Source organism: Stegostoma tigrinum, chromosome 11 (genome assembly GCF_030684315.1).
Source record: "Stegostoma tigrinum isolate sSteTig4 chromosome 11, sSteTig4.hap1, whole genome shotgun sequence".
NCBI classification, from domain to species: domain Eukaryota; kingdom Metazoa; phylum Chordata; class Chondrichthyes; order Orectolobiformes; family Stegostomatidae; genus Stegostoma; species Stegostoma tigrinum.
The window spans coordinates 14,390,514-14,406,569 of NC_081364.1; positions in this window are offsets into that span (position 1 = coordinate 14,390,514).

Sequence of the window (16,056 nt, forward strand, 5' to 3'; positions counted from 1 at the left end):
CTCCCATCTTTCATCTTCTGCTAGACATTTCATTAAGTTCATTGTTTGACCAAGCTTACCATCATTATGGGTGGCACGGGGGCTCAATAGTGAGCACTGCATCCTCACAGTGCCAGGGCCCTGGGTTCAGTCCTAACCTTGGGCGACTGTCTGTGTGCATCAAAAGATGCACAAGCTTCGGCACAACATCGTGGGCTGAAGAGCCTGTACGGTGCTGTACTGTTCTATGTTCTGAGCTAGCTGGACAGGCCATGTTAAACTGCCAATTGTGCGCAGGCTAAGTCGGTTAACGAATGGAAGTGCAGGGTTACAGGATAGGAGTTTGGGTCTGGGTGGGATGCTCTTTGGAGGATCAGTGTGGACATGATGGCTGAAAGGCCTGCTTCCACCTATTGGGATTCCATGACCACTCTTCCCAATATCTTCATCTTACCTCAACATTCTTTTATTTTACACCTTTATGAAGAGGATTGACAACTTTTTCCCTAGGTTAATGATGCTAAATAAATGCAAGTTGTTGTTTGCTCATTTGCACATTCTAGGAGAAATTTTGTATTTGGTAAAAAATAAGTTGGGATTTTAAAAATATACATTTTGCTTACATTGCTCCTATGGAAACAAATATTTCATCCATTTATACACACAATGTTTCCTATGGGAGATATGAGCAATGTGTGGAAGGGCTCTCAACTTTATGAAGGATTATGTACATCTGGATGGAATGACGGGCCAGGTTGATTCCTCCTGAGCACTGCATGTAGAAGACCCCCAAAGAAGTGGTTCAGTAGCCAGCCACTAAGAGGTGCACAGCCAGAGTTTGGGCATGGCACCCATCATATTCTGAGGGACTAAAATGATCTTCGGTGCATTGCCCCGAGCAACAAGCTCAACTCTGTGGATTTGAAGCACATTGAAGCTCCAAGTAATGGCACAATGCCACCAAGGAGACAGTGAGAATTAACAAAGGAAGAGAAAGAGTATCAATTTTGAACTTGATCTCATTGAGATAGAAGCGTAATAAGATGGATAGTTCATTCCAAGAGTTTGAAGAGGTAGAATGGGACAAACAGCTTCCTTCTGTGCTGTAAGGTTCTATGATACAGTGTGTAAATATTTAAAGTTTTGGCAAAGATATCGGGTTGTAGGTGAGATTGTAGACTTGCTTGCCGAGCTGGCTTGTTTTTCTTCAGACTTTTCATCACCATGCTAGGGTGACATCATCAGTGGAGCCTCCGATGAAGCAATATTATTGTACTCCACTTGGAATTTATACTGTCTGGTCTGTTATGTTGAGTAGTGTCATTTCCAGTTGAGCTGTATGGATTTGCATAAAGGGTCCAATTCTATATGTTTGTTGATTGAAGTATAGGTGGAGAACCATGCCTCTAGGAATTCCCATGCATATCTATGTTTGGCTTGGGCTGCTATGGTGACTTTGTCCCAGTTAAACTGATGGCCTTCATTGTCTGAATGTACCGATATTAAGGAGAGCTCGCCGTGCTGTTTTGCTGCTAGCTGATGTTCATGCAGTTTAATGGCTAGTTTCCTTCCTGTCTGTCCGATGTAATGTTTGTGGCAGTCATTGTATGATATTTTGTCAAGCACATTTATTCTGCATGTTGTGGGAATGGGTCCTTAATCCTTGTGTTTGTCATAACTGGCTGTGTGCTTGTGGGCCACCATGATTCTTAGTGGTCTTAGGAGTCTCGTTGTAAGTTCCGATATGTTCTTTATGTTGTAAATGTTTTGCATATAACATATAACAAGTGTAAGTTAGATATATCCATCTGGGAAACTTTGATTGTGAGAGCTAGTGGCATATTGTACAAACACAATGGCTCTTAATGTCAAATAAAAACTGAAAGAGCTGTGGATACTGTAAATCAAGAACAGAAAAAGAAGTTGCTGGAAAAGCTGAGCAGGTCTGGCAGCATCTGTGAAGATAACATCAGATTTAACATTTCGGGTCCAGTGACCCTTCCTCGGAAAGTTCTGAGGAAGGGTCACCAGACCCGAAACGTTAACTCTGATTTTTTCTTCACAGGTGCTGCTAGACCTGCTGAGCTTTTCCAGCAACTTATGTTTTGGTTCTTAATGTCCTTCAATTAGGGTTGTCTGCCTCTCCTACTGAGCTGAACCACACTGAGATTGACTCTGAAGTCACCTTACAAACCATCCTGTTGTACACAAGCAATGTTATGGGCTCCATACCTCTGTAGCGCGGTGAGTAAATCCAACTGCAATTAAAAGTTATCTGTATATTTATATTTATTCATTTATGAGCTGTGGGCATCACTGACCTCATAGTTACTCTTGAAAAGGTGGTGGTGAGCTGCTTTTTTGAACCACTGCAGTCCACCTGCTGTAGGTTGACCCACAAAGCCATTAGGGAGGGAATTCCAGGATTTTGACCCAGCAGCAGTGAAGGAAAGTCAGTATATTTCCAAACCAGGATGGTGAGTGACTTGGAGAGGAACTTGCAGGTGTTGGTGCTCCATTGTATCTGCTGCCTTTGACCTCCTAGGTGGAAGTGACTATGGGTTTGGAAGGTGTTCTCTGAGGATCATTGGTGAATTTCTGCAGCGCATCACTACACAGTATACACTGCCAGTACTGAGCATCGGTGATGGGGGAGAGGATGTTTGTGGATGTGATGCCAATCAGGCTAAATGCTTTGTCTTGGTGTCAACTTTCTTGATTGTTGTTAGAGCTCCACCCATCCAGGCAAGGGGGGAGTATTCCATCACACTCCTGACTTGTGCCTTGTACATGGTGGATAGGCTTTGGGGAGTCAGGAGATGAGTTACTTGCTACAGTATTCCTAGCTTTTGACCTGCTCGAGGATCCACTGTTGAGTTTCTGGTCAAAGGTAATCCCATGGATGTTGATATTGAGGGATTTAGTGATAAGTACCACTTTGAATGTCAAGAGGCAGTGGTTTGATTGTCTCTTTTTAGAGATGAACATTGCGTGGCATTTGTGTGGCATGAATGTTACTTGCCACTTGTCAGCCCAAGCCTAGATATTGTCTAGATCTTGTTGCATTTGAACAAGGGCTGCTTCAGTGCCTGAGGAGTCACAAACGGTACTGAACATTGTGCAACCATCAGTGAACATCCCCACTTCTGACCTGGTGACCAATTAAGCCGTTCTAAATACAATGTCCATCGTATCATTTGAATGGATTGCTGTCAGTATTATGAATAGGAAACTATATCCATTGGAATCCATCCATTTTACAAATATTAGACAGAAACATTTATAACATCATTTTAGTTTTGTTTTCCTACTTTTTCTCCATTGCTCCTCTCTTGTGATTCATAGAATCATAGAATCTATACGGTGTGGAAATGGGCCATTCGGTCCATCAAGTCCACATTGTTCTTCTGAAGATTATTCTACCCAGATCTGACTCCCTCATGCTATCCCTATTACCCTGCATTTCCCACGTCTAATCCACCTAACTGGCACAATGCCAGTCAAAAAGGGATAATTTAGCTTGGCCAATCCACCTAACTTTGGATTCTTGACTGACTCTGTCATATGGTTGCAATGGTATCATCAACCTGTTCCAGACTGAGTATTGACTTTTCAGAGCGGGTTGCTGAAATAACTGCACACAGGCCAGTATCCCACCACCAAGTCACCCTTTATTTACATGTGCACAGTACACTGGCTATGAACAGCTAGCTCAGAGTCAGTCCCTGAAGTCTGGAGACTCTCTGAATCCCCTGTTTATATTGGTCAGCCAGAGCTCCCTGACTGGCTCAGGTCAACAACCCCAATAAATGAGATCCCTCTGGTTCCAATCACAACAGTTACATTAGGCAACAAATGCAGCATCCCATTTAACATTGTAAAAAGAGGTCTCCTTGATTAAACACCTATCAGCTAAAACTGTCTGATGGACTGTTAATGTTGGCCAATGCAACTCATGCTGCGCATAACCATTTTTGTTGTCTTCTTTCCTTTGATGTGGCATGTTGATACACTTGTTTAAAAAAAAAATTGTGACTTTGGAGATCACAAGAACTGCAGATGCTGGGGTCAGAGACAACACAGTGTGGAGCTGGAGGATCACAGCAGGCCAGGCAGAGGAGCAGGAAAGCTGACATTTCGGGTTGAGACCCTTCCGTGTTATCTCATGCTACAAGATAAAGTTTTGTAGACCAAAGATATTGAGGGATATGGGCCGAAGTCCAGTATATGGAGTTACCCCTACATTAGCCATGATCTCATGAATGGCAGCGTAGGCTTGAGGGACTGAATGGCCTACTCCAGTTCTTATGTTCCTCTGTATGTCTAACTTCTTGAAAACATTCACTGTTTTGGCCTCAATCTGTTTCTGTGGCAGAGAATTCCACTGCTCATCACTTTCTGAGTGAAGACATTTGTTCTCATCTCAGTCCTAAATGGGCTACCCTGTATCTTTAGACTGTGACTCCTGGTTCTGGACTCCTTGGGCATTTGGAACACTCTTCCTGCCTTTACCCTGTCTACTCCTGTTAGAATTTTATTGATTGTTTTTATGAGATCCCCTGTGAATATTCTAAACCCCAGTGAATTCAATCTTCCCCTAATCCTCTCTGCATACATTAGCCAAGCCATCTTAGGAGTCAGTCTGTAAAGATTTGTTATATCCCTCTATAGGCAGAACATCCTTCCCCAGATAAAGAAACCAAAGTTGCACACAGTATTCTAGGTGAGGTCACACCGAGGCTCTGTGCAATTGCAGCAAGACACCCCTGCTCCTGTACCCAAATACTCTCACTACGAAGGCTAAAATACCATATGCCTTCTTCACTACCTGCTGCCCTGCAATCTTAGCTTCAATGACTGGTGTATGAGGACATCCATGTGGTGAAGCTTAGATACTTCAGCTTAGAACAGGTTAAGGGAAGATTTGATGTGGGTGTTCAACATTTTGAGGGAGTTTTACGAGAGGGAGAAACTATCTCCATTGGTAAAAGAATGAATGAATTAAGATAGTTAACAAAAAGAACCATGTTGATGGTGAGGAGAATTTTTGTTATGTCTTTAGAAACTGCAATGCTGTCCCTGAAAGGGTGGTGGAAGCAGATCCAATAATATTGAAAAGTGCATTGGATAAATCCATGAGCAGCAGAATGTGCAGCAGGGGAATTGAGACTCCATGGATTGTTGGTATAGTTCTCCAGAGAGCTGACGCTTATATGGTGGACTCTTCTCCAATAAGGCTGAGTGAAATACCATACAAGACATCAGAGTATCTAATAATGGGACAATCCCAACTCGTTGGATTTCCAGATGATCAACGTCTCAATTACAAGATCCACCTTGGACCCAAACGGGCTAATTTTTAAACATTCTGCATGAAATAACCCTGTTATTAAAAACACGTTTCCAGTTTTATTGCCTGTAGTGAAGCTGTTCAGAATGCTGTTTGTTGCTATCCAGCTGGACTTAGCTCTTGGAAGAACTATTGTACATCACAAAGATGTGCAATAATTCTTCGAAGAGTTCTTATCTTCATGTCCATGCGCTTGTCAAGAATATGCATTGGAAATAAAAGAAATAAAACAGGTTGAAAGTCTTTTGTACTTCAAGATTAATTTTTAAAGTGCTACAGATCTACCAGCCCAGTTCGTCCCCTCCCCCCACTGCACCACACAACCAGCCCAGCTCTTCCCCTCCACCCACTGCATCCCAAAACCAGTCCAACCTGTCTCTGCCTCCCTAACCAGTTCTTCCTCTCACCCATCCCTTCCTCCCACCCCAAGCCGCACCCCCAGCTACCTACTAACCTCATCCCACCTCCTTGACCTGTCCGTCTTCCCTGGACTGACCTATCCCCTCCCTACCTCCCCACCTATACTCTCTCCACCTATCTTCTTTTCTCTCCATCTTCGGTCCACCTCCCCATCCCCCTCTCACCCTATTAATTCCAGAACCCTCACCCCATCCCCCTCTCTGATGAAGGGTCTAGGCCCGAAACGTCAGCTTTTGTGCTCCTGAGATGCTGCTGGGCCTGCTGTGTTCATCCAGCCTCACATTTTATTATCTTGGATTCTCCAGCATCTGCAGTTCCCATTATCACTAAAAAAAACTGTCATGGTTTTAGTGTAGTTTCTGTACAGCAGGTCCATTGGATTCTGAACACACACAAACACAAACACAAACACAAGTCAAAACACAAACACAAACACAATCCACTAACACAAACACAAATCACAAACACAAATCACAAACACAATCACAAACCACAAACACAAACACAAACCACAAACACAATCACAAACACAAACACAAAAAAAACACAAATCACAAACACAAATCACAAACACAATCACAAACACAAACCACAAACACAATCACAAATCACAAACACAAATCACAAACACAAATCACAAAAACAAACACAAACCACAAACACAAATCACAAACACAATCACAAACACAAATCACAAACACAAACACAAACACAAACACAAACACAAATCACAAACACAATCACAAATCACAAATCACAAACACAAATCACAAACACAAATCACAAACACAAACACAAATCACAAAGACAAATCACAAACACAATCACAAACACAAATCACAAACACAATCACAAACACAAATCACAAACACAATCACAAACACAAATCACAAACACAATCACAAACACAAACCACAAACACAATCACAAACACAAACACAAATCACAAACACAAACCACAAACACAATCACAAACACAAATCACAAACACAAATCACAAACACAAACACAAATCACAAACACAAACCACAAACACAATCACAAACACAAACACAAATCACAAACACAAACCACAAACACAATCACAAACACAATCACAAACACAAACCACAAACACAATCACAAATCACAAACACAAATCACAAACACAAACACAAATCACAAACACAAATCACAAACCACAAACACAATCACAAACACAAATCACAAACATAAATCACAAACACAAACACAAACCACAAACACAATCACAAACACAAATCGCAAACACAAATCACAAACACAAACATAAACCACAAACACAATCACAAACACAAACCACAAACACAATCACAAACACAAACCACAAACACAATCACAAATCACAAACACAAACACAAACCACAAACACAATCACAAACACAAATCACAAACACAAATCACAAACACAAACATAAACCACAAACACAATCACAAACACAAACCACAAACACAATCACAAACACAAACCACAAACACAATCACAAATCACAAACACAAACACAAACGCAAACAGAAACCACAAACACAAATCACAAACACAAACACAAATCACAAACCACAAACACAAACACAAACCACAAACACAATCACAAACACAAATCACAAATACAAATCACAAACACAAATCACAAACACAAACACAAATCACAAACACAATCACAAACACAAACACAAACCACAAACCACACACACAAATCACAAACACAAATCACAAACACAAATCACAAACACAATCACAATCACAAACACAATCACAAACACAATCACAAATACAAATCACAAACACAAATTCCAAACACAAACACAAATCACAAACATAAATCACAAACACAAACACAAACCACAAACACAATCACAAATCACAAACACAAATCACAAACACAAACATAAACCACAAACACAATCACAAACACAAATCACAAACACAAATCACAAACACAAACACAAACGCAAACAGAATCCACAAACACAAATCACAAATCACAAACACAAATCACAAACACAAACACAAATCACAAACCACAAACACAAGCACAAATCACAAACACAATCACAAACACAAATCACAAACACAAATCACAAACACAAACATAAACACAAACCACAAACACAATCACAAATCACAAACACAAATCACAAACACAAACCACAAACACAAACACAAACCACAAACACAATCACAAACACAAACACAAATCACAAACACAAATCACAAACACAAACACAAATCACAAACCACAAACACAATCACAAACACAATCACAAACACAAACACAAACCACAAACCACAAACACAAACCACAAACACAATCACAAACACAAATCACAAACACAATCACAAACACAAACCACAAACACAATCACAAATCACAAACACAAACACAAACGCAAACAGAAACCACAAACACAAATCACAAACACAAATCACAAACACAAACACAAAACACAAACCACAAACACAAATCACAAACCACAAACACAAACACAAACCACAAACACAATCACAAACACAAATCACAAACACAAATCACAAACACAAACATAAACCACAAACACAATCACAAACACAAACCACAAACACAAATCACAAACACAAACCACAAACACAATCACAAATCACAAACACAATCACAAACACAAACACAAACCACAAACCACAAACACAAACATAAACCACAAACACAATCACAAACACAAACCACAAACACAATCACAAACACAAACCACAAACACAATCACAAATCACAAACACAAACACAAACGCAAACAGAAACCACAAACACAAATCACAAATCACAAACACAAATCACAAACACAAACACAAATCACAAACCACAAACACAAGCACAAATCACAAACACAATCACAAACACAAATCACAAACACAAATCACAAACACAAACATAAACACAAACCACAAACACAATCACAAATCACAAACACAAATCACAAACACAAACCACAAACACAAACACAAACCACAAACACAATCACAAACACAAACACAAATCACAAACACAAATCACAAACACAAACACAAATCACAAACCACAAACACAATCACAAACACAATCACAAACACAAACACAAACCACAAACCACAAACACAAACCACAAACACAATCACAAACACAAATCACAAACACAATCACAAACACAAACCAAAAACACAATCACAAATCACAAACACAAACACAAACGCAAACAGAAACCACAAACACAAATCACAAACACAAATCACAAACACAAACACAAAACACAAACCACAAACACAAATCACAAACCACAAACACAAACCACAAACACAATCACAAACACAAATCACAAACACAAATCACAAACACAAACATAAACCACAAACACAATCACAAACACAAACCACAAACACAAATCACAAACACAAACCACAAACACAATCACAAATCACAAACACAATCACAAACACAAACACAAACCACAAACCACAAACACAAACATAAACCACAAACACAATCACAAACACAAACCACTAACACAATCACAAACACAAACCACAAACACAATCACAAATCACAAACACAAACACAAACGCAAACAGAAACCACAAACACAAACCACAAACACAATCACAAACACAAATCACAAATACAAATCACAAACACAAATCACAAACACAAATCACAAACACAATCACAAACACAAACCACAAACCACACACACAAATCACAAACACAAATCACAAACACAAATCACAAACACAATCACAATCACAAACACAATCACAAACACAAACACAAATCACAAACACAAATCACAAACACAAACACAAATCACAAACACAATCACAAACACAAATCACAAACACAATCACAAACACAAACACAAACCACAAACACAATCACAAACACAAACCACAAACACAATCACAAACACAAACACAAATCACAAACACAAACACAAACACACAGACACAAATCACATATCACAAACACAAACACAAACACAAACCACAAACACAATCACAAACACAAATCACAAATACAAATCACAAACACAAATCACAAACACAAATCACAAACACAATCACAAACACAAACACAAACCACAAACCACAAACACAATCACAAACACAAATCACAAACACAATCACAAACACAATCACAAACACAAATCACAAACACAAACACAAACCACAAACACAATCACAAACCACAAACACAATCACAAACACAAATCACAAACACAAATCACAAACACAAACATAAACCACAAACACAATCACAAACACAAACCACAAACACAAACACAAACCACAAACACAATCACAAACACAAATCACAAACACAAATCACAAACACAAACATAAACCACAAACACAATCACAAACACAAACCACAAACACAAATCACAAACACAAACCACAAACACAATCACAAATCACAAACACAATCACAAACACAAACCACAAACCACAAACACAAACATAAACCACAAACACAATCACAAACACAAACCACAAACACAATCACAAACACAAACCACAAACACAATCACAAATCACAAACACAAACACAAACGCAAACAGAAACCACAAACACAAACCACAAACACAATCACAAACACAAATCACAAATACAAATCACAAACACAAATCACAAACACAAATCACAAACACAATCACAAACACAAACCACAAACCACACACACAAATCACAAACACAAATCACAAACACAAATCACAAACACAATCACAATCACAAACACAATCACAAACACAAACACAAATCACAAACACAAATCACAAACACAAACACAAATCACAAACACAATCACAAACACAAATCACAAACACAAATCACAAACACAATCACAAACACAAACACAAACCACAAACACAATCACAAACACAAACCACAAACACAATCACAAACACAAACACAAATCACAAACACAAACACAAACACACAGACACAAATCACATATCACAAACACAAACACAAACACAAACCACAAACACAATCACAAATACAAATCACAAACACAAATCACAAACACAAATCACAAACACAATCACAAACACAAACACAAACCACAAACCACAAACACAATCACAAACACAAATCACAAACACAATCACAAACACAATCACAAACACAAATCACAAACACAAACACAAACCACAAACACAATCACAAATCACAAACACAAATCACAAACACAAACATAAACCACAAACACAATCACAAACACAAATCACAAACACAAATCACAAACACAAACACAAACGCAAACAGAATCCACAAACACAAATCACAAATCACAAACACAAATCACAAACACAAACACAAATCACAAACCACAAACACAAGCACAAATCACAAACACAATCACAAACACAAATCACAAACACAAATCACAAACACAAACATAAACACAAACCACAAACACAATCACAAATCACAAACACAAATCACAAACACAAACCACAAACACAAACACAAACCACAAACACAATCACAAACACAAACACAAATCACAAACACAAATCACAAACACAAACACAAATCACAAACCACAAACACAATCACAAACACAATCACAAACACAAACACAAACCACAAACCACAAACACAAACCACAAACACAATCACAAACACAAATCACAAACACAATCACAAACACAAACCACAAACACAATCACAAATCACAAACACAAACACAAACGCCAACAGAAACCACAAACACAAATCACAAACACAAATCACAAACACAAACACAAAACACAAACCACAAACACAAATCACAAACCACAAACACAAACCACAAACACAATCACAAACACAAATCACAAACACAAATCACAAACACAAACATAAACCACAAACACAATCACAAACACAAACCACAAACACAAATCACAAACACAAACACAAACACAATCACAAACACAAACACAAATCACAAACATAAATCACAAACCACAAACACAATCACAAACACAAACACAAACACAAACCACAAACACAATCACAAACACAAATCACAAACACAATCACAAAACAAACACAAACCACAAACACAAACCACAAACACAAACCACAAACACAATCACAAATCACAAACACAAACCACAAACACAATCACAAACACAAACACAAATCACAAACATAAATCACAAACCACAAACACAATCACAAACACAAACACAAACACAAACACAAACCACAAACACAATCACAAACACAAATCACAAACACAATCACAAAACAAACACAAATCACATACACAAATCACAAACACAAACCACAAACACAATCACAAACACAAACACAAACACAAACCACAAACACAATCACAAACACAAATCACAAACACAAATCACAAACACAAACACAAACGCAAACAGAAACCACAAACACAAATCACAAATCACAAACACAAATCACAAACACAAACACAAATCACAAACCACAAACACAAGCACAAATCACAAATCACAAACACAAATCACAAACACAGATCACAAACACAAACACAAACACAAACCACAAACACAATCACAAATCACAAACACAAACCACAAACACAAACCACAAACACAATCTCAAACACAAACACAAATCACAAACACAAATCACAAACACAAACACAAATCACAAACCACAAACACAATCACAAACACAAATCACAAACATAAATCACAAACACAAACACAAACCACAAACACAATCACAAACACAAATCACAAACACAAACATAAACCACAAACACAATCACAAACACAAACCACAAACACAATCACAAATCACAAACACAATCACAAACACAAACACAAACCACAAACCACAAACACAAACCACAAACACAATCACATACACAAATCACAAACACAAATCACAAACACAAACATAAACCACAAACACAATCACAAACACAAACCACAAACACAATCACAAACACAAACCACAAACACAATCACAAATCACAAACACAAACACAAACGCAAACAGAAACCACAAACACAAATCACAAACACAAATCACAAACACAAACACAAATCACAAACCACAAACACAAACACAAACCACAAACACATTCACAAACACAAATCACAAATACAAATCACAAACACAAATCACAAACACAAACACAAATCACAAACACAATCACAAACACAAACACAAACCACAAACCACACACACAAATCACAAACACAAATCACAAACACAAATCACAAACACAAACACAAATCACAAACACAAATCACAAACACAAACACAAACCACAAACCACACACACAAATCACAAACACAAATCACAAACACAAATCACAAACACAAATCACAAACACAAACACAAATCACAAACACAAATCACAAACACAATCACAAACACAAATCACAAACACAATCACAAACACAAACACAAACCACAAACACAATCACAAACACAAACCACAAACACAATCACAAACACAAACCACAAACACAAACACAAACACACAGACACAAATCACAAATCACAAACACAAACACAAACACAAACCACAAACACAATCACAAACACAAATCACAAATACAAACCACAAACACAAATCACAAACACAAACACAAATCACAAACACAATCACAAACACAAACACAAACCACAAACCACAAACACATATCACAAACACAAATCACAAACACAATCACAAACACAAACACAAATCACAAACACAAACACAAATCACAAACACAATCACAAACACAAATCACAAATACAAATCACAAACACAAACACAAATCACAAACACAATCACAAACACAAACACAAACCACAAACCACAAACACAAACACAAACACAAATCACAAACACAATCACAAACACAAACACAAACACAAATCACAAACACAAATCACAAACACAAACACAAATCACAAACACAAACACAAATCACAAACACAATCACAAACACAAACACAAACACAAATCACAAACACAAACACAAATCACAAACACAAATCACAAACACAATCACAAACACAAATCACAAACACAATCACAAACACAAACACAAACCACAAACACAATCACAAACACAAATCACAAACACAATCACAAACACAAACACAAATCACAAACACAATCACAAACACAAATCACAAACACAAACACAATCACAAACCACAAACACAAACACAAACACAAACCACAAACACAAACACATGTCAAAACACAAACACATGTTAAAACACAACCAGGAGCAGATCGACAGTTTGGTATCTGAACGCTGAGTGCAGGCACTGTGAATGAGGCTCCTTGCATCTTTGCTGAAAATATTGACATCAGCGTGAACTGAGAAATTGTGCGTTATGCACACACTGATCTTTTCGCTAAAGTTATACACCAGTGAAATTTCTCCTGTCCCTGTCTACAGTGCTTCATATTTTTAATGGAGTACACAGCAATGCAGCTGGTGTCCAAAGGCCAACATTGGGACTGATTTTGGGAGGTCTTCATAAGTAGGTGGGCTCGAACTTAGAGTATTTATGCCCAATGCAGGCATTAAGTGGTGGGGTTGAGATGTAATAGCCATTAAATCTGACTCTCTAAGTTAGTAGAACTTTAAGTGAGGTGGGTTTCCCTGTTGCATCACACATAGTAATCAGATCTTGTTGTGAAAAGGTGTCGGCAAAATAAATACTCCTGCATGGGCTGTATAACTCTATCGGGCAATGAGCAAAGCCAACTGCTTGATATGTGAGCTGTGTTCTTTCCAAATACAATGGTCATTATGTCATTCAAATGGGCTGCCTTTGGTTTTATAAATGGAAGAACATATCCGCTGGAAACCATCCATGTCACAAATGTTGAATAAAAGTACTTATAATATCATTTTACTTTTGCTTTCCTGTGCTTCTCTTCTTTCCTTCTCTTGGAAGTCCTGACTGATGCTAGCTTATGGTTCCAATAATGTCATCAACTTGTCAGTTTCCCACTCAATGGAATATCCCATGGCGAACAGCATCAGGGCCAAACCTAAACTGTTCCCTCCCTGTGGCGCATGAGCATCCTTCAGTGAAGGACAGTGAATAAGGATCAAGAGAAGACAAGAGCAGATGGATGCTATTTAGTTCCTCAAGTCTGTTCCAGCCCTCAGTGTGTTTGTCACTGATCTACAACATTCCTGCATATATCCATCTTTGTCCCATGTTTCCTGGTATGTTTGATTGACAGATCTGTGATTTAAAATGATGATTTGACCTAGCACCAATTGACATTTCTGGAAGAGAATTCCAAACGTCTCCCATCCCTTTGTGTCTTTTGTACCCTTACTCCTGAGAGGTCTGGTTCTAATTTTTAGCCAATGTGCCCAAGACTCAGAAGTCCCAATTAGCAGAGATTATTTCATTCCTTCTACCTTAACGTTCCCTTTATGACCTTCAATATGTTGATCAATCACCTCTGAACCTGCCAAGAAATACAATCCTAGTTCGTAAAATCTGTCTGTGAAAGTTAACCCTTAGTGTCCTGGTCGCATTCTAGTTCCCCTCTGTCACCTTTATTACAATTACTGTAGAAACCAACAACTTTTAAGAAGAGTTTCTAACCTGCAGTTGCTAGCTGTAAGAATGACCCAGGAAGATTTTACATTCTAAAAGTTAAGCCATAATAAATGATTGAAAAATAACTATTGACTAAATACTATTTCCTTTTCGTAGTTAGCTTATGGAGTCATCGATTCAAACAGCACAGAAACTGACCCTTCCATTCAACCAGTCAATGCCAACCATAATCCTAAATTAAACCAGCCCCACCTGCCTGTGCTTGGTCCATATCCCTCAACAAACTGAGGGCTGGAACAGACTTGAGGAACTAAACAGCATCCATCTGCGCCTGTCTTCTCTTGATCATTATTCAATGTCCTTCACTGAAGGATGTTTATGCGCCACAGGGAGGGGACAGTTTAGGTAAAGTAATTTGGACTTACTTATCCAAATGTCTTTTAATCATTGTGACTGTAGCTGCATCTGCCACTTGCTTTGGAAGTTCATTCCACACACGAACCACACTACGTGTAATAAAGTCACCCCTCATGCCCTTTTTAAACTTTTATCCTCTCACCTTAAAAATATGCCTCCTAATCTTAAAATCCTCTACCTGAGGGAAATGGCACCTGCTATTCACCTTATCCAAACCTTTTGTAAACCTCTGTAAGGTCACCCCTCAATCTCCTGTGCTGCAGTGAAAAAAGTCCCAGACTATTTTAAAAACTCAAATCATGTTGAATCTTGGTGGCAAATCTTTTCTGAACCACAACATT